Consider the following 10,442-nt stretch of genomic DNA (forward strand, 5'->3'; position numbering starts at 1 on the left):
CATTAATATACTACAGTTAGACAAGAAAGCCACCTGTAAATTAAGAAGAGGAAAAAAATGGAACTTAAAATTGAGCCATATATATTTTCCCCCTTATATAAAATTACTGTCTACCTTATGATACATATTATACATAAATTATACATATATATTACATTAATATATCCCTGTGTATATACACATATAAATGGACTCATAAAATACAAAAATTAAAAATAATATTAGTTGGAAATGAGAAGTAGATGATTACGAAATTAAAAGAGGGTAAGTTTAAGTAGTTAATTGGAACGTGGCTGATAGAAATGAGGACTACCCAAGTGCATTAAAAGCAGACAAAAGCTTACTACTACTGCCATGCTCCTATCAGACATAAAAATAAAAGTATCAATAAAACAAAAAGACAGATGCATTCAATTACAAATGCTAAAATCACAATTTTGAAATTCTGCATCTAAAAGTTTTAGAACAAATGGTTAAAAACTTTCTATGTTGCTGAGTAACAAAACAACAGGAAAGTTTGGGAAGATCAAAATGAAGTAAATATGCTATCTTGTAAAAGGTTAAGTAAGATGCCTCAAGTAATTATTTGCCTGTCCCCATGAGATTGATCCTAGCAAATTATGGGCTCAGATAATAACTACCTGCATTGATGAATCCAATCAACATGGGCTTTTGGAAACCAGCTCATTTCAAACTAATTTATTTCCTAACAAGATTTGTAGGTGGGAAAGGTAACCACCGATGACCCACATTTATACAAGGCCTTTTACTTTATTTTGGTTCAATAAATATATAACCTTCACTGCTTAATGTGACAGTCATTGTACTGATTAAATAAGTGCTATCTGGTGTGTCTGGAATGTAATTGTGAAAGAGGGGAGGATTTCCACTGATGCCTTACAGGACAGAAGCTTTGCAATCTAGCAGACACTACAGGTACGTTACAGGTACCTGATGTTCAGTCCATCACTGAGAGACCACCTAGAAAAGGCTCTCACAGATGCATGACTTAAAGGAAAAAGAAATTATTGCACTTGACGGCTTTAGAACAGAGTTGGAATATAACCTTGCTTTCTTTGAATGGCAGGTACAGAGGATGCTAGTAATATATGGGGAAGATAGTTTGGATGAGATCTAATCCTCAGAATGAAAATTGAAGCTGGTGAATACAAAAAAGATGAAGACAGGTAATGAAAAATGTGAGAATTTTTACAAGAAATTCAAAACTTTTCCTTGAAGTTAACTCCTAGGCTTGCATTTACCTACTTTTTTCCCATCTGTCCTGAGAAGGAAAATAGATGAGGGAAAAAATGAAATGTCATCAGTTTTCATAAGATTACATTTTCATTTTCAGCTATTTTTTGTATGAAATGGGATGATACTTAAACTCTTTGAAACTTTCAGGTGAGCATTCTGTTGAAAAAAAAAATAGCACTAAATGAAATTAAATGGGAAAAGATAGAAAAGACTACTGAATAGAAAAGAACTGATAGAAAAGAACTCTGGCTTTAGATTCAGCTATGTAACCCTACATTTATTACTCAAACCGACGAGTATGGCAAATCCATTATAATAATTAGTCAGTTATTCTATAGTTTTTTGAAATGTAAAAATTAATCACATTAAGGATTAATTCAGCAAGCTTTAAGCTTAATTACTTACATTTACAGGCCCCATTAATAATTTTGTAAGTGGACATTATTAAAATGTGGTCCTAAAGAAGAGAGAAAAATTTAATTGCAAAGAAATATACCATTTACTCTGAAATAGGGGTTTTTTTTTACCAAATTAATTGCTTACATTATATAAAGTGGCTGCTAAATGAATTTTATGTCTCAGACACATCTATTGTAAGACCCGAATTCTCTCCTGTAACCAGTCTTCAGAGGGTCGGTGGGTAAGATGCAAATAAAAATGAAAAAAAGAGTGAAATTTAGAGCTTATTAGTGTTTTCTTTTTTATGGTGAATTGAGTTTGTTAGACTTGAACAAACAAGTGAGAAGTTATGGGTTCCTGTATGAATGGTTGTACTTATCAGTACTCGTTAGAAGTCAAACACACAATTCTGCAGCTATGCATTATTAGGAAAAGACAGTAAAACAGAGAGCATCATTATATCAAACAAAAAACAAACTAAACCAACCAACCAACCAACTAACGAAACCAGAAAAAACAAACAAAAAAACCCCTTCATGTGAAGCTTTTTTTGATATATGAATCACAAATAGCTGGTTCTCAGGTTGATTCTTTGGTATCTAATAACCATGAGTGATGTTTTCATTTTTTGCTCAGTGTACGTACTAACATGATTTCTTACCTCCTAGTAGTTGCCTGTTTTCCTGAAATTTGTAGAAACTTAATTAGCATTAACAGCTCTGCTTCTCTGTTCAACATATTCAAAATTACCCAACAAATTCAAAATTTTTGTGGAGAATGCCAAAACAGGTAGATAAGGAGCATGGTGCAGCACTATTTTGTATTTAAGAAATAAAGGCTTGTATGTCATAGAAAAGATAGCAGTAAATAAACCTTAATTTATTTCTTTTTCTTTTTTTTTTTCTTGTCTCCTTTTTGTTGTGTCACACAAGTGCAGTTTCTTTCAAATCTTCCTTTTCTTGTGAAGAATCAAAATACAGAGGCATATAAAGTACCATATATATTTACACTCCAAGAGACCTCAATTTGAAAAAAAATACAATTAAGGATGAAGAATAGAAAACTTGTTTCTTGAGGTACACTTGTTTGAAGTGTAGGTATCTGTGTTGGGTTGACCCTGAGTTGATGGACAGTCTTTAAGACCAATTACGCTTCTCACAATTTACATATTTAAACCGCACGGAAAGGCGGGACTTCCCCTTTTTGGTCGGAGCTCGCCTGCTGGAAGGTGGGGGGGGCTCCGAACCTCCCGGCCCCGCTGGGCCGGGCCGGGGCCACTGCCCCTTTCCCCCTTTCCCATCGCTGCGGCACGGACCCTGGGTCACTGAGGGGGACTGTCCCAGAGCCGCAGGCAGCTAAAACCAGCCATGGACTGCTCACAGCTAAACCCATCCAGCGCGGCTTCTGGGGACAGGCGGGTCCCTCTCCTCTCCATGCGGAGCCGGCGGAGCCAGCGGGAGCCGGCAGAGCCTCCTGTCTGCAGCCAGCACACTCCGTGCTGAACTGAAGAGGACACCACGCAGCCAGCAGCACAGAGGGAGCGAGGCTTTCCCCACCGTAAAGCCCGAACAAGAACACTCTTCAACATGGCGGCTTCAGAGTCAGAGAGAAAGAGAAGTGAGTCACGTGGGACGGAGCTGAGCATGGCGACAGGAGAAAAGAGGGCGGTGCCGCGATTCTGGCGCGCAGCTTAAAAGAAACCTTCTTGCATGCCGTGGTAAGAAACTGTAATACCACAAACTGTTTGTCTCTTTAATCCATTTGAAGAACATGGGGGGGGGGGTGGAGAATCAACGTGTGCCTATGAAGTTTGTGAAGAGTGCCTATGCCAGGCTATATAGAAGTAGTAAGAGGCTGTTAAGAGACTTGTGGCAAAGAAAAGCCTCTGTGTGCAGGCCAAAATAACTTATCCTTAAAAAGATGAATAACCCCATGTGATGGCCCATGTTCTGTAGTGTGAAAGAACTGTGAAATTCTTCATGGGAGAGATGTTCTACACACAGCAGACTGTTTGTTTCCGGGCGGGTCTGCTATTGGTGGCAGTTTGGGAACCACGTGCAACTGAAGGAAAACCCTTTTTTCCTTAAGCGTAAGAGAGAGACTTTTCAAGAACTGCAACACTGACTAACATCCCATGTTCTGTTATCCCTTGTGTGAGCTGGATAAAAGGAGAGAAGTGCTGGAAAGAAGGGGGGGGGGGGGGGGAATTTACTTTAATTTTGTTTTGTTGTTTTCTCTTTACTTTTAATTCTGTTAGTAATAAAGCTCTTTCATTGTACTGCAGCTGTTTAAGGTTTGTGGCCTGCTTTGCTTTTCTCCTAATTCTTATCTCACAGAAGGAAAATAAGTAAATAATGAATATTTTGAATCAAAACCACTACATTTAATTGGTGTTTCTGCCCGGTTTCAAACTCAACCCGCTACAGTATCTAATTATATTGGCTTGTCCTTGCAGTAAATAAATTTTCAGGAATACTGAACCACTAGTCAATATATAGAAAATGCAATTTTTTAGTTGCTTGTTGTTGTAGGGCTTTTGCTCAATAGAATGTGAAGGGGTTTATGAAGGAAGCAGGCATCATCAGTTGTATACAACTGAAAAAGGATTTTAGGCAACCTTAATAACTATTTATTTAAACAATCACAATCAAGATATTCAACATTTGAGAAATGGTTGCATAATGTCTGCTTTTCAAGAGCCTCTTGAAGTAACAAAACTGCAATACTGTATTCTGCAAAAGCATAATGATTATTCCAAAATTGAACTGGGAACAGGAGATATGGCAACATCTAAGAAAGTTTTTTCTCTGTGGAAGTCACAAAGCTCCTAGGGGCGACTGTAATTATTTCTTTAGAATAAGCAGATACAAACTGTGTAAGTTATAACGGTTTCAAAAGTGCAGTTACAGCACTTTGTGTCAATAATCTATGGATCACAAATTGCCTAAAGGGAATGTTAACTCCATAAAGTGAGTTTTACTTTTTTGGAAAAACACATAAATGAATTTGGTGTCCTTAAAGGGCTTCTCAGGCAAAATTTCAGCTTCCTGTCTGTGCCCAGAGTAATTATGTACATAACAATATAGCCAGGTTTGGAGCCAGATGAAGAGCAGAAAAAAGGTGTTGGTGATTTGTAAAATTTGCAGTCAACCTCTGGATATATTTGCTGCTTTGTATGATTTTACATATGTAGTAATCTCATACAACAGAAATGTTAAATTAAGAGAAAACCATAGAGTAAAAGCCTTTGTTGTCTGTTTCTGTTTTGCTCTGACAGAAGGAGAGGAAGAGTAAAGAAATCCAAATCTTGGAAATAAACTTAAATCACCAGAGAAACATTTACTATTAGTTAAACTGGGCATCTGGATGAATTTTTATTTAGCTGAATATATTTTGACCTTGCCCAACAGGCAGGTGCCACACATATCCCACAGGCTAATAGGAAGGAAGGGGATAGAGGTACAGGTTCTATTCCCTTGAGCAGCAAAATCTCTCGTTGCAGGAGGGCCCTTCCTGGGCCCAGCCCAATATGAACAGGAGAAAGATATATGAGCCACATTTGTTTAGAAGCAAACTCCACACACTCTTAGAATGCTGGATGCCAAAATGGAGCAAAAAGGATCTGTGAACCCAGGATTCATCCCAGCCAAGGTCATCCAGGGTGCAGGCTTGTTATGACACAGAGTGTACACTCAGTTGTAATCCAAGCAATGGATTAGTGCCACAGTCCACACTGTGATTAAAGACCTTATATAAAGACCTTGCTGCTTATAAATTTGCAAAGTCTTAAGTATCTGGGATGAGACTCTCCATATGTTTTATTTTCAAGGTGAACCAAATTCAGTGAAAAAAATGCTCACTGTTTTCTAATAACTAAAAAAATATGATTTATAAAATTAAAAGTATTTGATCAAGAATGAAAATTAACGATCAATATAATTTAAATTATATTTGTAAATAGGATCTCACTCCCAATGTTTTTAAATTTTTCAGACTTCATAGATAGCATTTTCTTAGCCCAGGTTTTATGTGTTGTTACTCTATATCACAGCAGCCATTGTAAGATACAGATACAGAAACAAGAAAAAATTTACTGGCTAAAAGCCAACAGCAGACATTCCACTAACAAGGAGCCAAGGTAATATTTTTCCTCTCAACATTGAAAAGATTGTCAGTGAATACATAAAAGAAAGTAAACACTACAACTATAGGTGTAGAAACATGAGAGTCAACATTCGAAAAGGTGAATTGTTTTTGAAAATGCTTATTAAAATGATTGCTCTCTACTGTTATCTTTATTTTAACATTAAGATACATAAAGAGAAAAATTAAAAAACAGTTCGGTTGAGATAATTAAGAAAGGAAAAAATGTAAAAGTTGGCTGACAAGATTTACTAGTGTTTGCTGCATTCCAATTTACTCCTTTTAAAACTCCTTTCTGAAAGATATAAAGGAAAAGTCTCTCATATATTGTACGATTAAGAAATTCTTATTTATTGATACAGAATGAAGAAATACCCAGAAATACATAATGTAATTTTCAAACAGAGACATTAATCTCTTGGGCTGGACAAGTCATAGAATACAGATACTGCTAGCTCGCAGGAAACTTATATAGACCAAGAAGTTAAGCACAATGGTTCAGAAGCCGTGTATCCTTCTATTGTCATTGAAAATAAAAAGCAGGAATACAATTATCATTCACAAGATACCGTGTTTTCAAAAACAAATCCTCAAAGCTTTCCTTTTGGAATACCTTTGATACATATGTCCAATATGAACATTACTTTCTCTTCTGCTGAGAAATATTTTCTTTACTTGCAACTCTTTTCAGGCAATAACCATTAAAAATATTTTAATTGTCCCTTCTCTACAGCTGGATGGATCTAGCTTTCTAACACAGTCAACTTAATGAGAGAGAAAAGCAATTAAAATTGGGATTAATGGCCTTGGCCTGATCTATGTCTGGAGGGAACTGAATCACAGCAAGGTACGTGGATTATGTTCCTCCAGACATGGTTCATATGCCTAAATGAATTCTTTTGTCATCCTCAGGACTGTCCCGGTCATTGGGACCTCATTTTTAAACAACAAAGTGCTAAATTATCTTTTCTGTTTCCAAAACTAAGATCTTAAGAAGAAATGGCAAGCCAGTGGAGTTAAAGAGGATATAACGAATGTCAAGAAAAATGATGAAAAGGATGGAGGCTGGAATTCTTCACGCTGGAAAAAAGCAGAGACATGATTGAGGGCAAGAGGAATACACTGGAGGCCTTGGCCAAGCCTGTATGTTCCCACTAAGTAGCACCTCCTGCTATGGCTGTTGAAGGAAAAATACTGTTCTGGGCAAAGCATTCATCTCATCCAAAAAGGTATTTCTTATGTTCTTACTGTTTTCAGCTACAGTTGTAAGTTATCCTAAAGTATACATTTAATCAATGGAAAGATAGAGGTTAGTCAGGTCTGCCGAGTTTTGTAAGGTCTTTTTCTATTATATGTACATAGAAATTAAAGTGAGGCCACTTTTTTTTATGGATAATGAAATTAGCCATATTAAGCTGCATATACCCTCTTTGATTTTTTTGACTTTAAGACAGGCTGGTGTTCCCAACAATCTCCACTTGCTGCTACCCCTGCTCAATGTATTGCAAAGCATGCATTGGGCTGCCAGATGTGACCAATGCTTTCTTGAGAGAAAAACCTAGCAGTTCCCAGTCCACTAAAGTGCTGAGAAGTATGATATAGTTGTGAGGGCAGCTGAGATGGTGGAAGTTGATGATGAAACATGACTTTTGCCCTATGCAAGCCCATTGACATGGGTTCTGCAAGGGCAGCTACATTGCTAAGTACACAGGCCATGCCAGTCACAGGCTGGTAGCTTTCCTTTTTCTAGGAAACTAGAAAATTTAAACTCATTCTTTTAACATTTTGGAAAATTTATTTTCTAAATCTCTTAGTTTTATTGTTCCTATACTCTGGAGTTCCTATATTTAGTCAGAAACTTTTTGAAGCTGGCTGCACCAAACCGAACACTAGTTTTCAGAAAATGTTATTTCTTTGCTAGGCTGTCATGGGAAAGTACTGAGTCCCTGAGACATCCTTAACTGAGGGAAACAGAACAACTGCAGTATCGCATTCCCACAAATATTCCCAGTTAATGCAATTGTTTTATAACTACTAAATGCAAAGAAAGGGTTAGGTAGAAGATGGGCAGGAGGATGGAATGGATTCAACCACAGGAGAGGAAAGACCTTAGGGTGGGGAATAAGAGGGATGTGACATTATGCCATAGCACATCACACTTCATGTGGCACATGATACATTTTGTTACAGCACACAGGGAACTCCTGAAATGGGGACAGCTAGCAGACATCTCCTTGGAAGGAAGCCCAATGGACTAGATACAGCAGCAGACAGCGACTGACTTATTTACAGCAACAAAAAAGGAAATACCTATTTCCTTAAAGAGCTTAGAAGCAGAATTTGCTCAGACTTCAAACAAATCGGCTAAAAGGCCTCAGTCTTAAAGAAAACAAAAAGATGCCAAATGCTCAACAGGCTGGAGCAGTTCAGAAATTGTCTTTTGAAGGTGGAGCTGGACCAGGAACATTTCTCAGGATTGCTGTCAATATTAACTCTAAATACACAAGCTCATGGAAACATGGGGAGTAATTCCCCACATGCTTTCAAACCTGAGCTTGGGAATCGCTGCTTTTGACAAGTAGCTGCAACTTCTTATAAGAAGCTGGGATTGTCAAAAACCTTGCTGAAGTTGAAAGTGAGCTGCATCCTTTGTTTCTTTTCTTCTGTATTCATCAGGTCAAGTAGCCTGTGAAAAGACAGCTTTCTAACTTGACATAATTTTCTCCATTAATCCATCCCATCTTATTTTTTCTTTTTTTTTTTTTTAATGGACATTCTAAATTAATAGCACTAATATTTTTCTGACTATCAAAGTGAGTGATTACTAGGTCTTCCTCTTCTTGCTGTTACGCCTGTCCTTCTCTAAGGAGAACTGCCTGTCTCCTATGACATCTCAAGGACAAATACTACTGCAAATGAGTAATCTTCTCCATAGACTCCCACCCTTCATAACTTTATTCTTTTAGTGCCATGGAAAAGGAGCTTTAAGAATAGGTAAAATGGATTGATCAACACATCACTGAACAGACCTCTGGCATCCTGAGAATGCATCTCCAGGCCCTGCATATAGTAGACATGCCATACAGCATAATACAGTTCAGCAGCAATCTTTATTCTCACTGAAGCAGAGGTAATTAGAATCATCACATCTACAGGGGCACTTGCAATTTTATATCAAAGGCAAACTTGGGACACACATACCCCACGCCCCTCCTCTCTCCAGATTTAGAATGAAATAAGAAAAGAATGTGGAAATAATGTTCACTTTGATGCTGCAGGTGCTGTACTGCTCAAAACATATATAACTAGTAGGTACTCTCGTGTACTAGTGGTTGCTGAAAGATATTGCTGCTTCAGTGACTTATCCTCTCTGTCTGACTGAAGCTGTATTTTTTAACAGAATTCTTTGTCTTTTCATACGTACAGCATTGTTTTGATTGTTTGCTTAAATAATTTTTTTTCTGCTGCTTTCTATTAATCATTGAATCACTTCCAATTCAGGAAGTCTATTGTGATGATATAGATGTAAAATAGGTTTCATACAAAGAACCGAATTTTGTTCAAGTTAGCTCACACTGGCTTAAGTTTTTTGAAAGTCCCCATGAAAAAGCAGAATCAGAGCCACTAATTTGGGAAAAGTCAGGTCAATTGCAAGCAGTCTAAAAAAGTTATACACTTTCTCCACCTTGGTGGACGGTAAGTAAAATATGTGAACTATGAAAAAGAGAGCATTTTTTAATGTTTATGAGCCCCATTCTTAAAAAGGTTTTTATTTTTTTTAAAAGTTCAAGCAGCATATTTATTAAATGGTTAAAAAACCACTTGTGATAGACCAAGGCACATTTTATGTTCTACAAACCAGGTATCCATGCACAGAAAGTCAATCTTTTATAGTAACAAGCCAATCTGTTGCCTTTCCTAACTCTGTTTACTCATGCCTACTTACAGAATGTCTCTTGCAGTATTCCTATTAAACATGAATTCAGATAAATAATGGCTGAACTATAGAAAGAGCACATCATTAACTGAAGCAGAACAGATTTTAGAAAGGGAAAGATCAGAAATGGTCCTATACTAAATAAGCTACAAAACTTTGGTCAGTATCACACAGAAGAAAATACAAGGTAAATAATATTCAATTAATCGTTTTGTCATTTACCCAGTCAAGACCTCCTAAACCATAACAGTGTCACAATCACTCATGTGCCTGCTAGGATTTGTAACTAGTTTTCTTTCACCATACCTGCAGTTTATGTAACTCATGGCCTTACAGCTATTAATGGCTTTTTAAAAACAAAACAAGGTGTAGAGACACTGTTTTCATGAGGCATTTTAAGATGTTCATGAAAAGTACTTTGCTGACCTTCATCTACTTACACTCACAGAAGACAGAACTACAAAGTTAATCAAAATAGATCTCCTTCAGACTAGATCAAACTATATATTCTTCAGCATGACTCAATTACTAGTGGTCCACATGGTGAATCTGGGTTCATTAATTCTGTCTCTGTCAATACCACTTATGTTTTGCTGGAGGAAAAACAGTAAGGCTTTTGGGGAAACAAAAAGTATTTTTATATCTTTTTGGAAAGGATGGGGAAATGAACAAAAAAAAATGCAGAGTAGCATCCTACAACTGGGAT

This window comes from Corvus hawaiiensis, chromosome 5 (genome assembly GCF_020740725.1).
Source record: "Corvus hawaiiensis isolate bCorHaw1 chromosome 5, bCorHaw1.pri.cur, whole genome shotgun sequence".
NCBI classification, from domain to species: domain Eukaryota; kingdom Metazoa; phylum Chordata; class Aves; order Passeriformes; family Corvidae; genus Corvus; species Corvus hawaiiensis.